We start from the raw sequence: 27,238 nt of genomic DNA on the forward strand, positions 1-27,238 counted from the left end.
AGGGGATTCTGGGTAATGAAACGTTGGGGGATCCACGTAAGCCATACCTCCCTGGAAGCCCCCGGGTGTCTAGTTTTCAGAAATGTATGGGTTTAATAGGTTTCCCTAGATGGCCGCCGAGCACCGGGCCAAAAACCCAGGGGTCCCCCCTTGCAAAACCAGGTGGTTTTGAGATAGGCAATTTTGATGTCACCTCACTACGTTTTGGGCCCTTGTCTGTCGCGGGTACTTGGGCCTACCACACAAGTGAGGCACCATTTTTACCGGGAGACCCAGGGGAACGCTGGGAGGTGGGAAATTTGAGATGGACTTCAGTATGGATTGTGGTGGACAGGCCTTCAAGGTTAACCCACAATTGACACCACTAGGGTACACCTGCTTGTGCTAAGACATCAAGCCTTCTAAGGTCTAGTGGGGCCTTCTACGGTCTAGCATGGGAATGTGCTCCCTCAGTACAGTGGTGTGGTGGACTGGTCATGAATGCGGAACCCGGTTCCCCAGTTCCAAATTCCACAGCTCTGGCCATAGTGCCACATCCCCACTGAACACCATACTTGCCCACTGAAACTCGCACTGCCTTCAGCTGTAACCTAATTGTGCCCGCTATAAACACTTGGATGTGGCTCAATTCAAATTATGCACTTGATAAGAGTAATATGCTGCCTAAAAAAAGCAACCACTCATAGGGAATGCAAAGCATGTGAAATGTAAGCAGAAACAACATGGTTACCTAAACGATCTCTCACTAACTATTCAGAAATCAGCGAGTGGTTTCACCTGAAAAGTTATGGACATGACTAGAGGGCCCTGAAGGGAACCATTTCACTGTCCATTGCTTACATCCTTACAAAACGTAAGCAGTATGGTATAAAAAGACCACATCCATAAACACAGAGCCATGGTACACATTGTGTTTTCCAATCCACCCATCAACCAGGTATTGCAGTACCTCCAGGAATGGTACACTCTCCCAACCTGGAAACAACAATGCTCTTCAAAGAAAGACGAGAAAATGAAAGTAGCACTTCACTGGCAAACTCTGTAAACTGATGCTGGTGTATTTGGATGTAAAAAAAAACAATCTGGCCACTTTGCAACCCCTCTGTCTTGCTATTAGTTAGGTATCATATAAGAAATTCTACTTCTCTACATGCTGCTGCACTTTGGATTTGAAAAACTAAAAAGAAGGGCATTTCTCTGATCCATTTCACAGGGAAGCAACTAGAAAGACGAGCGTTTTTCAAATTTGGATCCATTTCACAGGGAAGCAACAACAGGCACACACGAACGAAGCCGAGCCTCGTGGCATGCCTGGGCATACCAAAGTGCCCCCACCCTAACCCAAACCAACCGATGCAAAAATCATGCTGCTGCACTTTGGATTTGAAAAATTACAAAGAAGGGCATTTCTCGGCATTTTTGGATCCATTTCACAGGGAAGCAACTAGAAAGACCAGCGTTTTTCAAATTTGGATCCATTTCACAGGGAAGCAACAACAGGCACACACGAACGAAGCCTCGCCTCGTGGCATGCCAAAGTGCCCCCACCCTAACCCAAACCCACCGAGGCAAAAATCATGCTGCTGCACTTTGAATTCAATAAATTACAAAGAAGGGCATTTCTCGGCATTTTTAGATCCATTTCACATGGAAGCAACTTGAAAGACGAGCGTTTTTCAACTTGGGAAACAATTTAGAGGGAAGCAACAACAGGCACACACGAACGAAGCCGAGCCTCGTGGCATGCCCTACAAGACCAAAGTCCCCCCACCCTAACCCAAACCCACCGATGCAAAAAAAAACCCTCCCCAGCCCCAAAACTCACCTTTACTCTCCGTGGCGCAGGAAGCAAATGGCTTCCTGCGCCTCGGAGAGCAAAGGGAAACCTCCAATGACGTCAGCGCGGCTTGCGCGCTGACGTCATTGATGACGCGCGGGGGAGGAGCGGGGGGAGGCAGGGGAAGGTCTTCCCCTGCCTTCCCAGTAAAAAAAAAAAGATCGACCACTCACGGGGGGAGCGCCAGCGCTTCCCCCGTGGGTGGGTGTCATGACGAGATGGTCTCGTCATGGGCACAGCGTGACTGTGCTCCATGACGAGACCATCACGTCATGGGCACAGAAGGGGTTAATCTCCCCATGTCTACAACCAAAATGAGTTTGATCTTGTGTGATGTAACCAATGCTCATGTAAAGCATTCCAATACCTGACAAGTCTGCACTATATAAAACTGCAAATACACAAAAAATAAGTGTTTTGCACACTTCTGTCATTGGGCTACATGTGGGCTACATCTGAGTGATATTTGGGCTACATTTGGGCTCTGTTGTCTCTGGTGGCCATCTTGGGAGATTTATTTGTTATGAAGTTTCCTAATTCCTCATTTACTGCAGTCTCCTCAGTGGGAATACTTTCAGTTTTTTATTTTGGTTCCATCAAGAAGGCATTCAGATGTGTCACACATTTGCCATAAATTCTGAATGTTAGCACTCTAGTTGCTCATTAGATCACTGTAGTAAAACTACTGCTCACCAGGGACGTCTGCTGCTGGTATTCAAAGTGCATGTTTCAGTCTGCATGTCAGAATTTGTTTATGAAATAGAAGAGGATTTGAGAAGTCAAAATGTGCCCTAATTTTTCTTTCTGCAGAACTAATCATAATTTCTATGGCAAAATGAACCCCCTCATTTTGTTCCTTTGTAAATTAAATGTTTTAAGTGTTACCACTTTATTCCAACCAAGATGGCTTCAGGTGTGCCATACTTTTGTCATAAGTAAGACTGTTAGCGCTCTAGTTGTTCGTTAGAACACTTTGGGACATTCTGTCATTGGGCTATACTTGGGCTACATCTGGGTGATATTTGGGCTACATTTGGGCTCTTTTGTCTCTGGTGGCCATCTTGGGAGATTTATTTGTTATGAAGTTTCCTAATTTCCTCATTTACTGCAGTCTCCTCAGTAGGAAATACTTTCAGTTTTTTACTTGGTTCCATCAAGAAGGCATTCAGATGTGTCACACATTTGCCATAAATTCTGAATGTTAGCACTCTAGTTGCTCATTAGATCACTGTAGTAAAGCTACTGCTCACCAGGGAAGTCTGCTGCTGGTATTCAAAGTGCATGTTTCAGTCTGCATGTCAGAATTTTTTTATGACATAGAAGAGGATTTGAGATGTCAAAATGTGCCCTAATTTTTCTTTCTGCAGCACTAATCATAATTTCTATGGCAAAATGAATCCCCTCATTGTGTTCCTTTGTAAATTAAATGTTTTAAGTGTTACCACTTTATTCCATTCAAGATGGCTTCAGGTGTGCCATACTTTTGTCATAAGTAAGACTGTTAGTGCTCTAGTTTTTCGTTAGAACACTCTGGGACATTCTGTCATTGGGCTATACTTGGGCTACATCGGGGTGATATATTTGGGCTACATTTGGGCTCTTTTGTCTCTGGTGGCCATTTTGGGAGACTTATTTGTTATGATGTTTCCTAATTTCCTCATTTACTACAGTTTCCTCAGTAGGAAATACTTTCAGTTTTTTACTTTGATTCCATCAAGAAGGCATTCAGATGTGTCACAAATTTGCCATAAATTCACAATGTTAGCACTCTAGTTGCTTATTAGATCACTGTAGTAAAGCTACTGCTCACCAGGGAAGTCTGCTGCTGGTATTGAAAGTGCATGTTTCAGTCTGCATGTCAGAATGTTTTAATGAAATAGAAGAGGATTTGAGAAGTCACTCAAAATGTGCCCTAATTTTTCTTTCTGCAGCACTAATCATACTTTCTATGGCAAAATGAACCCCCTCATTTTGTTCCTTTTTAAATTAAATGTTTTAAGAATTACCACTTTATTCCAACCAAGATGGCTTCAGGTGTGCCATACGTTTGTCATAAGTGGGACTGTTAGCGCTCTAGTTGTTCTTTAGAACACTCTGGGAAGCTGCAGTAGAACACAAAGGAATCAACTGACAGTCTCTGCCCTTGTTGGATGGACATGTTTTACTGAGAATGTCAGACTTCATTCTCACATGACTGAGAAAGATAATGTGAATGAACAGAAAATATGCTCTCAGTTAGCTTATAGATCACCTTCCAAACCTCTGTGGGAAAAGCATGAGAAAATAGTTTACTCTAAAACATGATTCATGATATCACAGCAGAAGGCTTTTTCACATGGTAAAATCACCTTTGAACACACCACAATTCCTAAAATGAGTATGGTACCATCAACAAATGATTTATAATGTAACTAAAGTCTTAAAACCTTCTATTAACTGCAATGCTTTTTAATGAGGTGCTATCATGCATATTGGTCCCAAGATGGGTGCCAACACTTCTTGGATGAAGTGCTGACAGCCAATCAGATCTCACGATGAGAAGTGTGGTTAGGCTCCACCCAGATATATATGTGATTTTACTTTTGATTTTCTCAGGAACTACTGAACGGATTTACACCATTTAAGCAAAAGGCACATGCCTGACCTGAGGACTACCTCTTTGCCAAATTTCAAGTAATTCTGTTCAGCCGTTCGGGCTGTACCTTCGACTAAAGGTCCTATTGGAAAATGCATGGGGAAAACGCGTTTTGGGACCCCCCTTTTTTCTCAGCCCCCGCTTGACGAATCAACCCGAGACTTTCAGGGTAGGAGCTGAGCGGAGTGCCCCATTAGTTTTGAAAATTTCACGAAGATAAGTCAACCGGCGCCAAAGTTATTCAAAATAGAATTTTCAGATTTCCTATGGGAACTCGGTCCTAACTATAACTATCTACTGGCAACCGCCAGTAGATAATATATATATATATATATATATATATATATATATATATTACCTACTGGCGGTCGCCAGTAGGTAGTTATAGTTAGGACCCCTTTTCCATAGGAAAACCTCAACATTCTATTTTGAATAACTTTGGCGCCGGTCGATGAATCCTCGCGAATTTCTCAAAATAGGTGGGGCGCTACGCTCCGCTCCTACCCTGAAAGTCTCGGGGGGATTCGTCAAGCGGGGGCTGAGATAAAAGGGGGGTCCCAAAACGCGTTTTTCCCATGCATTTTTCCATAGGACCTTTAGAACGAGCTACAGCCCGAACGGCTGAACAGAATTACTAGAAATTTGGCAGAGAGGTAGTCCCTAGGTCAAGGAAGTGCCTTTTGTAGGTTTGGTGTAAATCTGTTCAGTAGATTCTGAGAAAATAGCCTTTAAATCAATATATATATCTGAGCCCGCTTACGGTACGCTTACCGTACGCTTACCGTAAGCGTACGGTGGCGTGCGCGAGCACGATTCTGATTGGCTCTTAGATCTTAGTAAACATTCGAATCGGCCGAAACCAGGAAGCGGCGGCCGCCATTTTGTCTCTCGCACTGAGTGTTGTTTATCAAACAAGATGGCCAAAAACATGTTACGGGGCTGTTTTGACAACTCCCTCCCACATAGTCATGTTGAGGGAGTCCCCAAACATCCCCCAAGAGCAAAAACGGTTTTATTTTTTTTTCGGCAATTTCGCCGAGTACGCTTACCGTACGCTTACCGTAAGCGTACGGTAAAAAAAAAAAAAAAAAAACACTATCCACACTTACCCCACCCCCTGTGCTTTTGGTGGCCGTAGGCCACCAAATGTACAGGGCTTATTAATAGGTAAAAAAAACTAAATTTTGGCAACATGAAATTATAAAATCGAAATAAAAAAAACACTATCCACATTGACCCCACCCCCTGTGCTTTTGGTGGCCGAAGGCCACCAAATGTACAGGGCTTATTAAAGTTGATAAAAACCGTGCACGGAACGAACTGCGTTAAGTGGGCGCGCACGCCTCGAATGGCGTAAAGTAACTTAGCATTTAAAAAACCGTACAAATTCACTGAAAAAACCATAGGTTTCACACACGTTATAGTTAGGAATTAGCATTTAAAAAACCTTGCAAATTCACTGAAAAAACCAGAGGTTTCACACATGTTATAGTTAGCGGAAATTTTACTGATAAAAAACCAGTGAAATTGCCCCGTTATAGTTAGTGCTGGCAACTATAACTCACGCGACCGCAATCTTCTGCTGATGACATATGTGTCTTTATGAAAAAAAAATATTTGTAATATATGTATAGCTAAAAATGTATGTAAGAAGGCATGGGCAAATAAGTGTCTAAATACAGTATTAGCATCAGCAGAGGATTGCGGTCGCGTGAGTTATAGTTGCCAGCACTAACTATAACGGGGCAATTTCACTGGTTTTTTATCAGTAAAATTTCCGCTAACTATAACATGTGTGAAACCTATGGTTTTTTCAGTGATATATATATATCTCAAACCTTGATGTTAAGGCGGCCGCAACCCGGTCGCGGAGAAAAGCCCCACCGCTGCGTGCGGGTCAGCTGCAGCACCGTGCTGGTGCTGCAGCATTTGTGAATGAAGGTGAGATGGGGGGGTGCGAGCTCGAAGCTTGTTTGGCAGTCACAAAGCGGGGCAGGCCCCATCTTGGACTTTTGCAAGACTTACAAGTTTATTTAGAAGACTTTAGCTATGCACCCACTTGGGTTTACAATGGATTGCACTACATCACCCAGAAGGCCATGAGGATGGCCACGCCCACAAGGACAGGTGCTGGAATATTTATTGTGCAATCCTGGCAGCGCTTTTATTCTTAATGAAAACTGAACGCCACTGAAGAAAGGTCTTTACCTGAAACGCGTCTGGCGTACATTGAGCTATGCTGTTCCTTGATGTTTCCTGCTGGCAGGCTGTTAATGAATTAAAGAGAGCTGTAATCCATCTTCGTGCGGTGTGTCTCTTCAAATGGGTTCCTGTTTGGTTTGAGATATATATATATATATATATATATTAGAAACAACTTCCCAACTCTTCCCGCTTCCCATCCGGCAAACAGCGAAGAGAGAGTCACGGACACCTCGTTTCTTCGTGGCAAAGTCAGGTCTTTATTTTAAATATACAGCTTTCGACGCGTTTCGGATATCACAGTATCCTTGTTCACATGCGGAAATGCTGTCCGCCAACTGTTTTTATACCCGTGTACCTTTTTTTTGGTTGTGAAAGTTTCAGTGCAATATCACGTGATCATAGATCATAGATCATAGACATAGACAACATCCTCAATAGCGTTACTGCCTTCTCCTTTGGTTTGTTCGATATGCGGTAAAAAAGTTTAAATACACATTGTATGACAAGAAAAATTACAATTACAAGTTCCATACATAATTACTGTGTCATTGCATAAATGCTGTGTATAGTCCCCTAAAAAGCGGGATGAATCCCATAATTTGCGAGGGAAGCCGATTTTGGCTATGGACACATTCCATTTGACAACATAAATGCTGATTCACAAACAATAGCCTAAGAAGATGACTTGTATGAAAATAATTCATGACATAAAGACATGAGCTAAAAACCTTTGTCACCTGTCAAATTTGTGCAAATTACGCATATATGTAAACCACTGGAAGCTCCCATATTGTCTAGGGAATGCTGAAAGAAGTGCATAAACGCTCAATCATGTGAGGTGCTGGAAGTGTAGTGCAAATAGTGCGATTATAAAATAATTTACTTAATAAGTGCCTAAAAAAAAGGGAAAATTTAAAAACCGGGAGGGGGGGGGAGGACATATGTATTAGCATTATATATATATATATACATATTTATGTACAGTCCACAAACGGTTGGGAACACCCGCTGCCTCCAAACCAAAGGGCGCGTCGAAGTCTGGACCTCCCAATCACGGTCCAAAGTAATTCACCAAACTTTCCTCAAAAAAGAAAGCAATCGACGCCGTGTCTGTGCGCAGAATTCTTTTAATGTCAGCTGAAAATGCTAGACGCGTTTCGTCTGTCCTGCAGGCTTGTTCACTAGCAATTCATTAAAGTTTTCATGGATTTTTAACTGTGAATGTGAACGAGTCACGTGTTGAACTACAACAATAAAAAAAGAGACAACAGACTGGTAGTTTTTTCAATACAACACGCAGGTTTCGCTGAAATAAATTTGAGTAAGTACCTAATTATGGGTTAAATTCATAACAACTATTTCAGATAAACAGTTGGGTAAATTATTTCCGCTCTAATCCCGTTCTTTGAGAAAATTGCATTTATTCAATATGCCGTACTTTTGCAAAGCGCGCTCAACCACAATTGCGACCATGGTGGTCTACATTACAGCCTAGGCTTATTTCACATAGCTGAAAACCATTGCAAAACCAACACTAGGCATAGTGTAAAATTAAAATTATAATAATTAATTAATTAATTTTGACCCAGTGGTCACAATTAGATATTACCCAATGCAATAGTTAAAACATTAAACAGTTGAGCGATCCCCAAAATCTAGCCCCAGTGGGCCACTGGCAATTCAAATAACACAAAATTAATTTAAAACCTGTATGTACAGATCTTTAACCTATAGTTTTTCAATGTCCGTGTCAACAGTGCCCAAATATAAACAAAATAAACAAAATTTAAAACCAAAAGAGTCAGGAGGAACCTATAAATGGGTATGTAGGTCTTCTTCCATATTTAGACCATCTGGGGTCTTGGTGTTTATCTTAATGATATAACTGGATTCAAGTTTACGCAGTTTCTTCTTCCGATCACCACCCCTTATATTTACTGGAACAGCATTGATTACAAAGTAAAAGAGACCTTTAGCATTTTGGGTGTGGTGCTGCTCAAAGTGTCGCGCCACGGGGTAAGATTTGTCCCCATTTTTAATGGCACGCAGATGTTGCAGTACCCTCTTGTGTACAGGGAGGATGGTGCTGCCTACGTACTTCAAGCCACATGGACATTGAAGCACGTAGACAGCATAGTCTGTTTTGCAGGAAAATCGTCCCTTAATTTGTTTGTGAGACTTCAGAGCAAAGTCTAATGGGAAACTGGTGGTATTCTTTCCAAACATACACGCCTTGCATTTTGAACATTTAATAAAACCATCCCTTCTGCTCAACCATGAAGTAATCGGTCTCTTTTGAATACTGCTTGGTAGTGTATTACTGACCAATGCTTGATGGAGAGATCTGGCTTTTCTGAAAGTGAACTGCGGTCTCCTTTGAATAAGTTTACCCAAAACCGGATCATTATGAATGATATGCCAATGTTTATAAATGATAGTCCTAAGCTCACCTTGCTGATTGTTGTAAGTGGTGATGAGTCTGCACTGGTTGCTACCCGATTGAACTGATTTAGCTGATTTACTTTCTTTATTAAAAAGTATCTGTTCTCTGGTTTTCTTTTTAGCTTTATGGATGGGTTAATTTAGGCATAATTCAGAGTAGCCTCTGGCTAGAAAGCGGGATCTGAGGCAAGTTAACTCCTTCTCTAGATCCCGCCCACTGCTGCAATTACGCATAGCCCTGGGGCATTCCCCATAGGGGATACTTTTTACCAGTTTCTCTGGATGGAAACTCGTAGCATGTAATACCATGTTCCCATCAGTAGACTTACGATACAACTTAGTTTGAAATTTACCATCATAAACATATACTGTGAGGTCCAAGAAATTAACCTCAGATGTACTGATCACACTGGACAATTTTAAATTCAGGTCATTGATTTGGAGATTTGGCACTCTTTTCAGTGCCCCTCCAAATAACAAAAAGATCGTCAATATAATGACTCCAATGTACTACATTATTCTGCCACTCAGTATACCATAGCGTTTGGACCACCTGCTCCTCCCACCAGCCCATGTGGAAATTGGCATAGCTGGGGGCGAAGCAGGTGCCCATCGCTGTCACGCATATTTGGTGATATAACTCACCATTGAACAAGAAAAAATTGTTCTCAAGACAGATAGTAATCATCTTGAGTAACATTTGTGTATGGTGCCAAAATTTAGCAGGACGGTTCCCTAAAAAATATTTAAAGGCATTTATACCATCCTTGTGGCGAATACTGGAATAGAGGGTGGTAGCATCTATGGTCATCAGCAAGAAATCAGCCTCCCATGGGACATCATACACTTTACGTAGGAAGTCACTTGTATCTAGAATGAACGACGGTAAGAGCTTCACAAGAGGGCATAAAAATGAATCTACAAATTTAGAGGTATGTTCAAAAGCACTCCCTATGGCCGAGATAATAGGACGGCCAGGGGGATTTGTAAGGTCTTTATGGATTTTTGGGATAAGGTAAAGAACCGGAGTGGTAGGATTATAGATTTTTAAAAAAGACATTTCATCTTTACTTATTAAACCTTGACGATTCCACTCAACCAATGAGGCATTGTACGATGTATAGCAAGCTAGCATGACATCTTCTTTTACCTTAACATAATTAGACCTGTTGGTAAGTTGTTTGTATGCCTCCGTTAGATACTGTTGCCTGCCCCAAAGAACCACATTGCCTCCCTTGTCAGCATTACGCACAATACAATTATTGTTACTTCCTAACTTATCCACCAGATTATAATAATCTTTGGACTGTTGGGTAAATGGTTTTTTCTTTGCATTTAATGATTTACACAGACGTTTTACTTCATTAACTACCAACTCATTAAAAATATCCACAGAATCTTTAGCTGTTATGGGAGTAAACCTCGAAGTCGGTTTGAAATTGGTCAGTGTTTCAATGTTGGTGTCAATTCCTTCTTTGTGAGCTAGTAGCATCATCTGATCACTGGTACTAGCAACATTGGAAATTCCATCAGTTTGTCCACTTAAATCATCCGGATGTCCGAGTTGGTATAATTCAAGCATTAAATTCATGTCATCAACACCCAAATTTTCATACTGGGCATGTGTAGGCGGCTGGACAGAAGTACTTAATTTTGTCGGTGCTACCGCAAAGAATTTCTTGAGTTTTAAGGACATGACAAATTTGAATAAATCCACTCTTGTTGTTACATAGTCCATATCAATTTTGGGGCAATAGGAAAGACCCAGCTTCAGTATGTTTTTTTTTTTTTTTTGTTTTTTTTTTCATTTTTAGAGAGCACGATGTCCGTAAGGTTGACTATCATTGACTCGCTGGCGTTAGTTACTTGTTCAATTTGGACTTGGGCTTCTCTCTGCTGCTTGCAAAGTTTTGAGCCTTTGCGCCTCTTCCTCCTCTGCCTCTTGCTCTTGGTGGTCTGATGTCTGCAGGGGGTCTTGGGCATAGATTGAAGCGTCTCTCCTCCCTTAAAAAATCAAATTCATCGACTACAGTTGGGATAGATGTTCCTTTTGAATTATTTATTCCTTCCTCTACATCCGTATCGAGTTCTGAACTGGGAATACTGCTCTGCTCAGAATTCTGTACTGATCCTATTGCACTGGCAGTGTTCATTCTCAGATTCCTCATACTCTCAAATTTCTTAGCAAATGTTTAGATTTGGCCCCGATCATAGTCATTCTTATCGTGCAAAAACTTTTGCGCCTTTCTTTCTTTAATGGATGCTTCTAACTTGGTCAATCGTTGTTTCATTTCCGATGTGAATTTAAGGATAATCTCTTGATCCGCCTCCTTGCTTAACATTTCCAGAATCTGATCAATTTCTTCAAGGATTTTGGCACGATCAATTTCTGCATATTATATGAGAATAGCAAGCATTCTGCTGGAGGATTCCTGGCTGTTGTCAGACCATTCTCTCAACATGTTTGGATTAGGATCCTCATATGTAGGGGCCACCAATATTCATAGCCCTCTCGCTATTCTTTTCACCTCCAAATAGCGGTGTAGAGATTTGGCCTCCCACCACTTGGATAGTTCCGAACGCTTAAGCTTCTCCAGCCGTTTTAAGCGTGCCGCCACATCCGTTATCTTGACTCCAGCAACCACTGGTGTAGATTTATTCCTTGTTTGTATGTTGTCGTTAAAAATTGATAACGTGGCTTCCTCCCGCTCTCTTATTTCCGCAGCTGACATGCTCAACACAATTGACTTGTAGATCGCTCTACGCGCACAGAACCGCCAAAGTTCACAAACACTGCAATGTGCGTGAATTTCAAATTGCACTCAAAGGCTTTCCCTTTTCCACAGTCTGTGAAAGCAAACACTCACCTCAGCTAGTTCTCCGCACGCCTCGGGTCCTCCGACTCAAATCAGTGTGATGATCCTCTGCTGGGTGGCTATTCAAAATCCTTCAGGTTGCGATCCCGCTCGCCTGAATAAACGACACAAGGGGGGGCAGTGGTAATCAAACACTTATATACCCATTTATTCTTCCATCGACCTTGAGATATACATATATAAAACATATGTAATTTTCAGAAAAACACACATTCACTGGATGATGTCATCAGTGATGTCATCAGTGAGGTCATTTGAGATGTCATCAGTGATGTCATGAGTGATATCAGTGACCATGTCATGAGTGATGTAATATGTGATGTCATCAGCAGTGCATTGCGGGCGCGCAAGTTATAGTTAGCTGAACTAACTATAACGGGGGAATTTCAATGGTTTTGTACGAGTGAAAAGTCCAGCTAACTATAACGCCCCTGAAACCTATGGATTTTTCAGTGAATTTCTAAGGTTTTTTAAATGCTAATTCCTAACTATAACGTGCCTGAAACCTATGTTTTTTTCAGTGAATTTCAAAGGTTTTTAAAATGCTATTTTCTAACTATGCCTACAGAGATAGGACATGTGAAGAAAGAAGAAAAAACGCACAGAAAGAAAAAAAAGAAATGCAGAAAGAAGCAACAGAAGTCCTCAAAGACGAAGAAAAGTGCAGGAAGAAGGATAACGTGCAGAAAGAACAAACAGAAGAGCGGAAGGAAGCCTTGTTGCAAAATCATCCTGTACCCTCAACTTTTTCAGACGGATACTGGTGGTAACTGAGTCTGACTAACCAGTCCTAGAGCCAGTGTATGTTAAAAGACACTCAGAATACAGTGAAAACACCTACATACACTAGGGAACACTATGCATTGGGGTCTCCCTGTGATTAGCATGACCTCCTGAGTAAGCCCCTAGTATATAATAGGGCAGGGGATTAAAACTACCTCTTAAAACGCACCGCAGGGCATGTTTGCACACACCACCTCAGGCCCCGTCCCCTCCCTTCCCCACTGTGTAAAAACGCCCTGTGGCCATTTTAAGTTGGGAGATTAAGTCCCCTTGAATCCTGAGGGTCCCTAGGGTCCAACTAGACCACTAGGTACCTCCAGTAAGCACCACAGAGCTGCGTTGCAGAGAGATGTAAAAAAGGGCATGGTCTAGACCACCTCTCTGCAACGCAGCGCAGTGGCGCTTACTGGAAGCACCTGGTGGGCTAGTTGGCCCCCAGGGTCCCTCAGGATTGAAGGGGAATTATTTCCCCAACTTAAAACACACCACAGGGCTTGTTTGCACACGTTAACTCAGGCCCCGTCCCCTCCCTTCACCACTGTGTAAACACGCTCTGTGGCCGTTTTTAGTTGGGAGATTAAGTTCATTTGAATCCTGAGGGTCCCTTGGGTCCAACTAGCACACTAGGTACCTCCAGTAAGCGCCACAGAGCTGCGTTGCAGAGAGGTGTAAAAAGTGGCACGGCCTGGACCACGTCTCTGCAACGCAGCTCAGTGGTGCTTACTGGAAGCACCTGGTGGGCTAGTTGGCCCCCAGGGTCCCTCAGGATTGAAAGGGAATTATTTCCCCAACTTAAAACGTGTCACAGGGCGTGTTTGCACATGTCACCTCAGGCCCCGTCCCCTCCCTTCACCACTGTGTAAACGCTCCCTGTGGCCGTTCTAAGTTGAGAGATTAAGTCCCCTTGAATCCTAAGGGTCCCTAGAGTCAAACTAGCCCACTAGGTACCTCCAGTAAGCGCCACAGAGCTGCGAAGCATAGAGGTGTAATGAATTCCACAACTTACAACTGGCCAGGGGGCGCGTTTGCAGAGTGCTGCAAGGAGGGGGCGTGGCCTCCGGCGTGATGCCGGTCTTTTATTTATTTGATTTTTTTAAGAAGGAGGGCTGTGTGGCCCCCCTTCTTTTTCTAATTTATTGGCCCTGGGGACCCCATCCCCCAGGGCCTGCACCCTGATTTTTTTTGTTGAAAAAAATTAATTTGGCCCTCCCAAGGCCTTAATCGGCCCCGGGGACCCCAACCCCCGGGTCATGGCCAGTTTAAAAAAAAAAATCTTTAGGAGGGGGGCTGCGTTGCCCCCCTCCTCAGGCCACTTATGGATCCGGGGACCCCATCACCCGGGGCCGGCCTTTGTTTTTTATTATTTAAAAAATATATATATTTATAGAAACACCTAGGACATGCTGGACAAACCGTATGTACCTATCACCATGATGATTTGCGTGATATTCATTAAAAGGCGACTATGCATACAATGAATCCATGTGGAATGTATTTACACCGCTAGTGAAGCTCTGACGTGTCTGACGCCCTACCGTGCCTAATCCCGGCGCCCCCGCCAGTGGGTACTCTCCAAGTAGACACCCTTGTCGTTTATTTATACAAACATGGGTAGCTATTGACGGGCACATTTAATACACACGCACACCAAGCCAGTCAAAGGGGATTCAACAAAAATTCGACCAAACTATGCAAGAAACCCCCCCTCACGGTTAATAAAACACACATCCACCGCCGGATGTGTAATGCTTTTTATTTTACTCTCTGGAAAGGAGACGAACCTAACTTGAAAGTCACAGCGTGCTCCTGGCTGAGCCCAATGCTGTGTTACACCCATCAGTGCCTGCTGAGTGCCACACACCTCTGTGTTGTATTCCACCAGCTAGTGCGTATGCTATGACACTCTCTAGCCCATGTGCACTGTAACACCACCCCGTGAATATGTCATGCCACACTTGCCTTCGCACGGGTTATATTGCCCCATCTAATGTGCCTTCCTCGATGCCTATGTTATAACGCACAGCGCTATGCCATACATATTACAATCTGGGATCCATATCTTTGTCACAGTGCATATGCAACGTTACACTCCCCAGCACATATTTTATATTACAACTTTAGAGACTAGTTAGGTTACACAACACTGCCCTGTGCATATTACACTCCAAGGCGCATATCGCATAGCACGCACTAGTGCCTGTGCTATCTCGCGCTCTCCAATGAATCTGTCATTGCGCACAATGTATTGCATATTATATTTCACGCCCCGGTTCATCTTATATCACACTTTTTGGTGCATAGTTTATACCATATACTATATCTAGTTTTCATTTTCAATCGTGCTCTCAGGACTATGTTCTATATAACACTGCGTCCACCTACCCTTTTCACGGGCATTACATTTTGCGATGGGGGTGGAGGGTCAGGGAGTGTTTCTGCCAAGTGAGCCCGGAGTCACAGTCACAAACGTCCTCTTCTTCATGAATAAAACTGAGATTATGCTGCATACTTGTTCATATTTTAAGTAGTTCGCACAGACACACATTTTAAAAACAATAAAGTTCCTAATACCCACCTTCTCTGAACAGTTAGCTTGATGCCCCATCCACCTCCTCTCTATCCTCTGTTGTCTGAATCCATGGACTAGCCTCCTCCCTCCTGCCATGCATGGTCTGATGTGCTGCCACTGCCCTCCATTTAGCATGATGTACCAGTCCCTCCATTGCCCAATTTTATGGCCCATCATTGACCTCCTGCTTAGCCTCTGTGCTGAGCTTGCTGCCCCTATTCTCCTTCCCCCTGCCCTCCGATGTATTTGTGCATGCCCCTGCTCCATCCTTTTTGCCCACCATGTTCCATAGACCTGCCACTCCTATCTACTCTGAGCATTCTGTTGAGCTGCCACTCCCCTCCGACTTGCCTAGCATTATCAGATGTCTGTAACCTGTCCCTGCCACCTCCACCCTGCCTGTCCACATGCCATGCCCCTATCCCCTTCCTCCTGTTCTCCATGGTCCATTTTACTGCCACACCCTTCTGCCCTCCCTGGTCTGTTGTGCTGCAAATGCTCCTCCTGCCTGCCCCGCGTGGTCTGTTGTGAGGCCCCTTCCCCTGAACTCTCTTGTCTGTGCCCAGGTCCTGACCCTCCCTTATATCCTCCATGGTCCTTTGTGCATGCCCCTGCACCCTCCTTCTTGCCCATCATAGCCATTGTGCTGCCACTAACCCTCCCGCTTGCCATGCATGTACTTCTGTGCTGCCATGGCCCCTACCACCTTCCCTGTGTGGTCAGCTAGCTGCCCCTGACCCCCTCCCACCTTCCCACCATGGTCTGTGTGTATGCCATCATAGTCTCATTGTTGCTCTCCATGGTGTGTCTTGTTTCTAGTGCCCATCCTGCCTGACCTCCATGGTCATCTTGCTGCTCCTGCCCTGCCCCCTTGCCCCCAGCCCTCTGTTTCCATGTGCAGACCCCTATTCCCTCCCTCCTGGCTTGTCTGTTCCATTGTAATGCCCCTGATCCGTCCCTCCTGCCCTTTATGGTCTGTTATGCTGCAGCTTTCTCTCCTGTCTGTCCATTATGGTTAGCTAGCTACCATTGCCTCTTTCCCCTCTGTTCTCTCTTGTCCATGTGCATGGTCCTGTCCCCTGCCTATTGCTTTCTATGGATTGTTGTGCTGCACTCCCGTCCCGCATGCCCTGTGTGGTGTATTGTGCTGCTGCAAACCCTGATGCCTGCCCTGTAGGGTCAGTTTGGTGCACCTCTCCATGTCCCTGCTGTTCTCTGTTATCCGAGTCCATGTCCCTACCCCAATTCCTCCTGCCAACCACGATCCAATGTACCATACTTGCGAACATTTTGAACTTGGTAAGAGGGAGATTTTGAAAAAAAACTGGGGTATTGATTTTCCCCTTTGAGTTACATTGAAAAAGAGGAGATTGTAGACAGGAGACAGATCAAATAAAGCCCATTTGAGCTTAAAATCATTGGACGTTTCCTGACTGAAACGGGTCTGTTGGCATTTGTGGTTGTACTACCACTGACTCTTCCTTCTGCCCACAATGGTCTATTATATTGCCACAGCCTCTCTTTCCAGTCCTGTATTGTTGGTTTGTTGCCCCTGCCCCCTTTCCACTGCCCTCCATAGTCTGTTGTGCTGCCACTGCCCTTCCTGCCTGCCCAGTGTGGTCAAATTGTTGCCTCTGCACTCTCCTACCTGCCTTCAATTTTCAGAGTCCGTGCCCCTGGCCTCTGCCTCTCAACAGTATCCCAATGAACAACTAGATTGCTAACATTCTATATTTATTACAAAAGTGTGGAACGCCTGATGTCATCTTGATGTAATCAAAACGGTAATACATAGAGCATTTCCTTTAGAAATTACATATATGAGAGGGCCTTATTTGCATCAAAATTATGGTTAGTGCTCTAAAAAACTAAAATGAGGACATATTTTTTGAGTTTTCAAATAGTGACAAAGAACTTTTAAATTATTTGTAATTTTTATGTTTTTTTATCCAGTTGACCACTTGATTAAATGTTGCACCTAGGGGAGAGGATGTGGTGTTACTTCCAGAGCAACTGGGGAACCAGGTTGGTGGTGTTGCTTCAGTTCAACATTCTGTGATTCTGGTCAAATCACTTAATCTCCTCATGTCTACAACCAAAATGAATTTGATCTTGTGTGATGTAACCAATGCTCATGTAAAGCACTCCAATACCTGACAAGTCTGCACTATATAAAACTGAAAATACACAAAAAATAAGTGTTTTGCACACTACTGTCATTGGGCTACATGTGGGATACATCTGGGTGATATTTGTGCTGCATTTGGGCTCTATTGTCTCTGGTGGCCATCTTGGGAGATTTATTTGTTATGAAGTTTCCTAATTTCCTCATTTACTGCAGTCTCCTCAGTAGGAAATACTTTCAGTTTTTTATTTTGGTTCCATCAAGAAGGCATTCAGATGTGAAATAGAAGAGGATTTGAGAAGTCACTCAAAATGTGCCCTAATTTTTCTTTCTTCAGCACAAATCATAATTTCTATGGCAAAATGAACCCCCTCATTGTGTTCGTTTTTCAATTAAATGTTTTAAGTGTTACCAGTTTATTCCAATCAAGATGGCTTCAGGTGTGCCATACGTTTGTCATAAGTAAGACAGTAAGCGCTCTAGTTGTTCTTAAGAACACTCTAGGACATTCTGTCATTGGGCTATACTTGGGCTACATCTGGGTGATATTTGGGCTACATTTGGGCTCTTTTGTCTCTGGTGGCTATCTTGGGAGATTTATTTGTTATGAAGTTTCCTAATTTCCTCATTTACTGCAGTCTCCTCAGTAGGAAATACTTTCAGTTTTTTACTTTGGTTTCATCAAGAAGGCATTCAGATGTGTCCCACATTTGTCATAAATTCTGAATGTTAGCACTCTAGTTGCTCATTAGATCACTGTAGTAAAGCTACTGCTCACCAGGGAAGTCTGCTGCTTGTATTCAAAGTGCATGTTTCAGTCTGCATGTCAGAATTTTTTGTGAAATAGAAGAGGATTTGAGAAGTCAAAATGTGCCCTAATTTTTCTTTTTGCAGCACTAATCATAATTTCTATGGCAAAATGAACCCCCTCATATTGTTCCTTTGTAAACTAAATGTTTTAAGTGTTACCACTTTATTCCAATCAAGATGGCTTCAGGTGTGCCATACTTTTGTCATAAGTAAGACTGTTAGCGCTCTAGTTGTTCGTTAGAACACTCTGGGACATTCTGTCATTGGGCTATACTTGGGCTACATCTGGGTGATATTTGGGCTACATTTGGGCTCTTTTGTCTCTGGTGGCCATTTTGGGAGACTTATTTGAAGTTTACTAATTTCCTCATTTACTACAGTCTCCTCAGTAGGAAATACTTTCAGTTTTTTACTTTGATTCCATCAAGAAGGCATTCAGATGTGTCACACATTTGCCATAATGAGAATGAGATGTGTGGTTAGGCTCCGCCCAGATATATCTATCTTTTTAACTCTAATTTTCTCAGGAACTACTGAACGGATTTACACCATTTAAGCAAAAGGCATGAGTCTGAACTGAGGACTACCTCTTTGCCAAATTTGGTGTAATTCCGTTCAGCAGTTCGGGCTGTAGCTGCATCAACAGGTCCTATGGGAAAATGCGTGGGGAAAATGCGTTTTGGTACCCCCCTTTTTTCTCAGCCCCCGCTTGATGAATCACCATGAAATTTTCAGGATAGGAGCGGACCGGAGCTGGACAAAAGTTTGGAAATTTTCGCGAAGATTCATCAATCGGCGCCAACGTTATTCAAAATAGAATTTTCAGATTTCCTATGGAAACACGGTCCTAACTATAACTATCTACTGGCGACCGCCAGTAGATAATATATATATATATATATATATATATATATATATATATATATATATATATATATATATATATAAATATTCACTGAAAAAACCATAGGTTTCAGGCCTGATATAGTTAGGAATTAGCATTTAAAAAAACCTTAGAAATTCACTGAAAAAACAATAGGTTTTAGGGGTGTTATAGTTAGCTGGACATTTCAGTCGAACAAAACCATTGAAATTCCTCCGATATAGTTAGTTGTACTAACTACATCTCGCGCGCCCGCAATCCACTGCTGATGATGTCACATATTACATCATTCATGACATGGTCAGTGACATCACTGATGACATCTCAAATGAGATCACTGATGATATCACTGATGACATCATCCAGTGAATGTGGTTTGGTTTGTTATTTTAATATGTATTATATATATAGCAATTTGCATTGAAGAATGAATGGATATATAAATATAAATATGTGGATGGAGGATTTAGTAGCAGTGTGATTGACTGTTTACTTGACTAATTTATAGTGTTTCACTAAATATATTGGATAGTGACTAAACTGTGTGAATATCTGTATCACTTTGTCAGTTGTTGTGTAAACTGCTGCACCAGTTGGTTACTAGCTACGTGAAAGTCTATATTATTTATTGATTAGTTAACTGAGTATTTGTATGGGAGAATGAATGTGTGTGTGGTTTGGTGGGGGGTGTGTGACTGCCCAAAGATGTGTGAATAGTTGATTCAGTAGGTATATGAGGTTAAAACTACATGTTATGACAATTGTTTGGGTGAGTGAATATCTTTATGGGTTTGATGATGAGCCAATATATGTCTCAATGGTACATGACTAGAAAAATAAAAGCCAGTGTATGTGTCAGTTGTTGTATATAAATAAGTATACATAAGACTCAGTGATTGTATGAGTGACTGTCTGGATAACTGTATACTTGTAATAGTGTTTTTATAAAACACTAAGTATGCGTTATTATCTATATGAATAGATTAAGGGGTGTTTTTATAAGTGTATAGCTAAGTAAAAGTAAGTATGATCCATTGTTTGCATAAGTGAGTAGGATGACTTCATAAGTGATTAGGATGTGTGCTGGTGTGTAATGTCGATATAGGTGTATAAGTATATTTGATAGTGTTCTATTGATCATTGATAGCATGTATGACTCAATCTATAGGTAAGTGATTAGATGTGTGTATAGATCTAGGAATCACTGAGTGGGTGTTTAGAAACGTGTATTGGTGTGTCAATGGTTTTAAATCTGGCACTCTGTATTTTACAGTGAGTGATGAAAGATTATACTAGTGTATGATGAGGTGTATCTGATTGTCACGTGGATGATGTCATCAGTGATGTCATCAGTGATGTCATTTGAGATGTCATCAGTGATGTCACTGACCATGTCATGAATGATATAATATGTGACATCATCAGCAGTGGATTGCGGGCGCGCGAAATGTACTTAGTACGACTAACTATATCGGAGGAATTTCAATGGTTTTGTTCGACTGAAATGTCCAGCTAACTATAACACCCCTAAAACCTATTGTTTTTTTCAGTGAATTTCTATGGTTTTTTAAATGCTAATTTCTAACTATATCAGGCCTGAAACCTATGGTTTTTTCAGTGAATTTCAAAGGTTTTTTTAATGCTAATTCCTAACTATATCAGGCCTGAAACTTATGTTTTTTTCAGTGAATTTCAAAGTTTTTTTAAATGCTAATTCCTAACTATATCAGGCCTGAAACCTATGGTTTTTTCAGTGAATTTCGAAGGTTTTGTAAATGACAATTTTTAATGTATTAATAGTTCTACTGATTATTTTTATACAGCTTGACTACATTTTTTAAACAATTTATTTTTAGATATTTTTTTTAATTACATTATAATTATATTATACATTACAATACAAAATATACTTTCTCAGAATGAATTACTTTAGTTTAAATACTTTGCAAATAGGCAATAGACTTTTAAGTACAGTAGTTACAGTTGTTGCAATGGGCAACACAATTTCAAACACAATGCAACATTGAGCTCAATGTGAATTAGTAGTCAAATGCAATTAGTTACTTTATGGATTACTTTTCTAACCACAGGACTGGATCCTAGATTCAGTCCTTGGACATCTCCTGTAAACAGTTGAGTAAAAGCGTTTTGGTTACAGTAGTGATTTTTAAGGAATAGTATTGTATTTTAAAAGTTGACAGAAATATTTTCACCTAGAATCACCAATGTTATCCTAAGGCAGAAAATTCACTTAGCTGGTAAGTAGTGTTATCGTTACTTTTTCTTACTCAGCGGTGGATCCTGGATCCAGCACTGGTGAATCTCCTGTAAACAGTTGAAAGAATGTGTTTAAGTCATAGAGATGATTTTTTAGGAATATTTTTAGTTTGTGAAAATAGACACTTCGAAACTTTTCTGGTGAAAACCACACAATGGATTCCTAAGGAAGGAAATACAAGTTACTGGTAAGTACGCTTAGAATTACTTTTCAGGGTCAGTGCTGGGCTAAAAGATGCAGCCCTGGGTTCTCTCCTGATAACAGGTGAGTAAATCGGAATTCGTAGTTCGGCTGATTTTAGAGGATAATTTGTATGTTTCAAAAATGGACACTTAGAAACTTTTCTGCTGAAAACCACACAATGGATTCCAATGGAAGGAAATACAAGTTACTGGTAAGTACGCTTAGAATTACTTTCCAGGGTCAGTGCTGGGCTAAAAGATGCGTTACAACAAACAAATGATGGACGGAATGCTGACAATGCAGACATTCTCCCCCAGTCAAGAGATCTGGGTTAAATCCATCGTTCTTTTGCCCACTACGCCACCCCAGTTTAGACATGGCCATATGCAAATCAGTCTTGACCCTGTGCCTCATCGGAACAGTCCAGCCCGAACTGCCAAGCCATGTCTTCCCTGGACCGGAATCAAGCATCCTAGGACCGGTTTCTGGCTATCAGCCGTCATCAGCCAGGATAGCTTGACTCCAGTGGCGTAGTGAGCACGGGTCCCACGTCTGGGAATACCCATCCCACTTAGGGCGAAAAGCGTTACAACAAACAAATGATGGACGGAATGCTGACAATGCAGACATTCTCCCCCAGTCAAGAGATCTGGGTTAAATCCATCGTTCTTTTGCCCACTACGCCACCCCAGTTTAGACATGGCCATATGCAAATTAGTCTTGACCCTGTGCCTCATGGGAACAGTCCAGCCCGAACTGCCAAGCCATGTCTTCCCTGGACCGGAATCAAGCATCCTAGGACCGGTTTCTGGCTATCAGCCGTCATCAGCCAGGATAGCTTGACTCCAGTGGCGTAGTGAGCACGGGCCCCACGTCTGGGAATACCCATCCCACTTAGGGCGAAAAGCGTTACAACAAACAAATGATGGACGGAATGCTGACAATGCAGACATTCTCCCCCAGTCAAGAGATGTGGGTTAAATCCATAGTTCTTTTGCCCACTACGCCACCCCAGTTTAGACATGGCCATATGCAAATCAGTCTTGACCCTGTGCCTCATGGGAACAGTCCAGCCCGAACTCCCAAGCCATGTCTTCCCTGGACCGGAATCAAGCATCCTAGGACCGGTTTCTGGCTATCAGCCGTCATCAGCCAGGATAGCTTGACTCCAGTGGCGTAGTGAGCACGGGTCCCACGTCTGGGAATACCCATCCCACTTAGGGCGAAAAGCGTTACAACAAACAAATGATGGACGGAATGCTGACAATGCAGACATTCTCCCCCAGTCAAGAGATCTGGGTTAAATCCATTGTTCTTTTGCCCACTACGCCACCCCAGTTTAGACATGGCCATATGCAAATCAGTCTTGACCCTGTGCCTCATGGGAACAGTCCAGCCCAAACTGCCAAGCCATGTCTTCCCTGGACCGGAATCAAGCATCCTAGGACCGGTTTCTGGCTATCAGCCGTCATCAGCCAGGATAGCTTGACTCCAGTGGCATAGTGAGCACGGGTCCCACGTCTGGGAATACCCATCCCACTTAGGGCGAAAAGCGTTACAACAAACAAATGATGGACGGAATGCTGACAATGCAGACATTCTCCCCCAGTCAAGAGATCTGGGTTAAATCCATCGTTCTTTTGCCCACTACGCCACCCCAGTTTAGACATGGCCATATGCAAATCAGTCTTGACCCTGTGCCTCATGGGAACAGTCCAGCCCGAACTGCCAAGCCATGTCTTCCCTGGACCAGAATCAAGCATCCTAGGACCGGTTTCTGGCTACCAGCCGTCATCAGCCAGGATAGCTTGACTCCAGTGGCGTAGTGAGCATGGGTCCCACGTCTGGGAATACCCATCCCACTTAGGGCGAAAAGCATTACAACAAACAAATGATGGACGGAATGCTGACAATGCAGACATTCTCCCCCAGTCAAGAGATCTGGGTTAAATCCATCGTTCTTTTGCCCACTACGCCACCCCAGTTTAGACATGGCCATATGCAAATCAGTCTTGACCCTGTGCCTCATGGGAACAGTCCAGCCCGAACTGCCAAGCCATGTCTTCCCTGGACCGGAATCAAGCATCCTAGGACCGGTTTCTGGCTATCAGCTGTCATCAGCCAGGATAGCTTGACTCCAGTGGCGTAGTGAGCATGGGTCCCACGTCTGGGAATACCCATCCCACTTAGGGCGAAAAGCGTTACAACAAACAAATGATGGACGGAACGCTGACAATGCAGACATTCTCCCCCAGTCAAGAGATCTGGGTTAAATCCATCATTCTTTTGCCCACTACGCCACCCCAGTTTAGACATGGCCATATGCAAATCAGTCTTGACCCTGTGCCTCATGGGAACAGTCCAGCCCGAACTGCCAAGCCATGTCTTCCCTGGACCGGAATCCAGCATCCTAGGACCGGTTTCTGGCTATCAGCCGTCATCAGCCAGGATAGCTTGACTCCAGTGGCGTAGTGAGCACGGGTCCCACGTCTGGGAATACCCATCCCACTTAGGGCGAAAAGCGTTACAACAAACAAATGATGGACGGAATGCTGAAAATGCAGACATTCTCCCTCAGTCAAGAGATCTGGGTTAAATCCATTGTTCTTTTGCCCACTGCGACACCCCAGTTTAGACATGGCCATATGCAAATCAGTCTTGACCCTGTGCCTCATGGGAACAGTCCAGCCCGAACTGCCAAGCCATGTCTTCCCTGGACCGGAATCAAGCATCCTAGTACCGGTTTCTGGCTATCAGCCATCATCAGCCAGGATAGCTTGACTCCAGTGGCGTAGTGAGCACGGGTCCCACGTCTGGGAATACCCATCCCACTTAGGGCGAAAAGCGTTACAACAAACAAATGATGGACGGAATGCTGACAATGCAGACATTCTCCCCCAGTCAAGAGATCTGGGTTAAATCCATCGTTCTTATGCCCACTACGCCACCCCAGTTTAGACATGGCCATATGCAAATCAGTCTTGACCCTGTGCCTCATGGGAACAGTCCAGCCCGAACTGCCAAGCCATGTCTTCCCTGGACCGGAATCAAGCATCCTAGGACCGGTTTCTGGCTATCAGCCGTCATCAGCCAGGATAGCTTGACTCCAGTGGCGTAGTGAGCACGGGTCCCACGTCTGGGAATACCCATCCCACTTAGGGCGAAAAGCGTTACAACAAACAAATGATGGACGGAATGCTGACAATGCAGACATTCTCCCCCAGTCAAGAGATGTGGGTTAAATCCATCGTTCTTTTGCCCACTACGCCACCCCAGTTTAGACATGGCCATATGCAAATCAGTCTTGACCCTGTGCCTCATGGGAACAGTCCAGCCCGAACTGCCAAGCCATGTCTTCCCTGGACCGGAATCAAGCATCCTAGGACCGGTTTCTGGCTATCAGCCGTCATCAGCCAGGATAGCTTGACTCCAGTGGCGTAGTGAGCACGGGTCCCACGTCTGGGAATACCTATCCCACTTAGGGCGAAAAGCGTTACAACAAACAAATGATGGACGGAATGCTGACAATGCAGACATTATCCCCCAGTCAAGAGATCAGGGTTAAATCCATCGTTCTTTTGCCCACTACGCCACCCCAGTTTAGACATGGCCATATGCAAATCAGTCTTGACCCTGTGCCTCATGGGAACAGTCCAGCCCGAACTGCCAAGCCATGTCTTCCCTGGACCGGAATCAAGCATCCTAGGACCGGTTTCTGGCTATCAGCCGTCATCAGCCAGGATAGCTTGACTCCAGTGGCGTAGTAAGCACGGGTCCCACGTCTGGGAATACCCATCCCACTTAGGGCGAAAAGCGTTACAACAACGTGGGTCCCGTGCTTTCCATGCCACTGGAATCAAGGTATCCTTGCTGAAGAGGGGTGAAACCCCAAAACCGGTCCTAGGATCCTTGTTTTCAGTCCAGGGAGAACCTGGCTAGGCAGTTCGGGCTGGACTGTTCCCATGAGGCACAGGGTCAAGACTGATTTGCATATGGCTGGGTTCAAACTGGAAAGGCATGGTGAGCAAAAAAACGATGGATTTAGGCCCAGATCTCTGTACTGGGGTGAATGTATAACATTGCTCTGCATTCTGTCCATCAACTGTTGTTTTTGCATTTGTCACCCCAAGTGGGAAGGGTATGCCCAGACGTGGGTCCCGTGCTTTCCATGCCACTGGAATCAAGCTATCCTGGCTGAAGAGGGGTGAAACCCGGAAACCGGTCCTAGGATGCTTGTTTTCAGTCCAGGGAGAACCTGGCTAGGCAGTTCGGGCTGGACTGTTCCCATGAGGCACAGGGTCAAGACTGATTTGCATATGGCTGGGTTCAAACTGGAAAGGCATGGTGAGCAAAAAAACGATGGATTTAGGCCCAGATCTCTGTACTGGGGTGAATGTATGACATTGTTCTGCATTCTGTCCATCAACTGTTGTTTTTGCATTTGTCACCCCAAGTGGGAAGGGTATGCCCAGACGTGGGTCCCGTGCTTTCCATGCCACTGGAATCAAGCTATCCTGGCTGAAGAGGGGTGAAACCCCGAAACCGGTCCTAGGATGCTTGTTTTCAGTCCAGGGAGAACCTGGCTAGGCAGTTCGGGCTGGACTGTTCCCATGAGGCACAGGGTCAAGACTGATTTGCATATGGCTGGGTTCAAACTGGAAAGTCATGGTGAGCAAAAAAACGATGGATTTAGGCCCAGATCTCTGTACTGGGGTGAATGTATGACATTGGTCTGCATTCTGTCCATCAACTGTTGTTTTTGCATTTGTCACCCCAAGTGGGAAGGGTATGCCCAGACGTGGGTCCCGTGCTTTCCATGCCACTGGAATCAAGCTATCCTGGCTGAAGAGGGGTGAAACCCCGAAACCGGTCCTAGGATGCTTGTTTTCAGTCCAGGGAGAACCTGGCTAGGCAGTTCAGGCTTGACTGTTCCCATGAGGCACAGGGTCAAGACTGATTTGCATATGGCTGGGTTCAAACTGGAAAGGCATGGTGAGCAAAAAAACGATGGATTTAGGCCCAGATCTCTGTACTGGGGTGAATGTATGACATTGTTCTGCATTCTGTCCATCAACTGTTGTTTTTGCATGGGCTAAAAGATGCAGCACGGGGTGCTCTCCTGATAACAGGTGAGTAAATCGAAATTCGTAGTTCGGCTGATTTTAGAGGAATATTTGTACAATGGTGAAGGAAGGGGGCGGGGCCTGAGGTGACGTGGGCATGTTGGAGAATTAATTCCTCTTCAATCCTGCGGTTCCCTGGGGGCCAACTAGCCCACCAGGTACCTCCAGTATGCGCCAGGGAGCTGCGTTGCAGAGAGGTGTTCAGAGGCCACGCCCCTTTTTACAACACTCTGCAACGCAGCTCCGTGGCACTTACTGGAGGTACCTGGTGGGCTAGTTGACCCTAGGGGACCTCTGGATTGAAGAGGAATTAATTCCCCAACTTACAACGTGCCACAGGGCGTGTTTGCACACATATCACCTCAGGCCCCGCCCCCTACCTTCACCACTGTGCAAACGCGCCCCGTGGCCTGTTTTAAGTTGGGGGATTAAGTCCCCTTGAATCCTGAGGTCCCCTGGTGGCCAACGAGCCCACCAGGTACCTCCAGT

Source organism: Triturus cristatus, chromosome 3_1 (genome assembly GCF_964204655.1).
Source record: "Triturus cristatus chromosome 3_1, aTriCri1.1, whole genome shotgun sequence".
Lineage (NCBI taxonomy): Eukaryota > Metazoa > Chordata > Amphibia > Caudata > Salamandridae > Triturus > Triturus cristatus.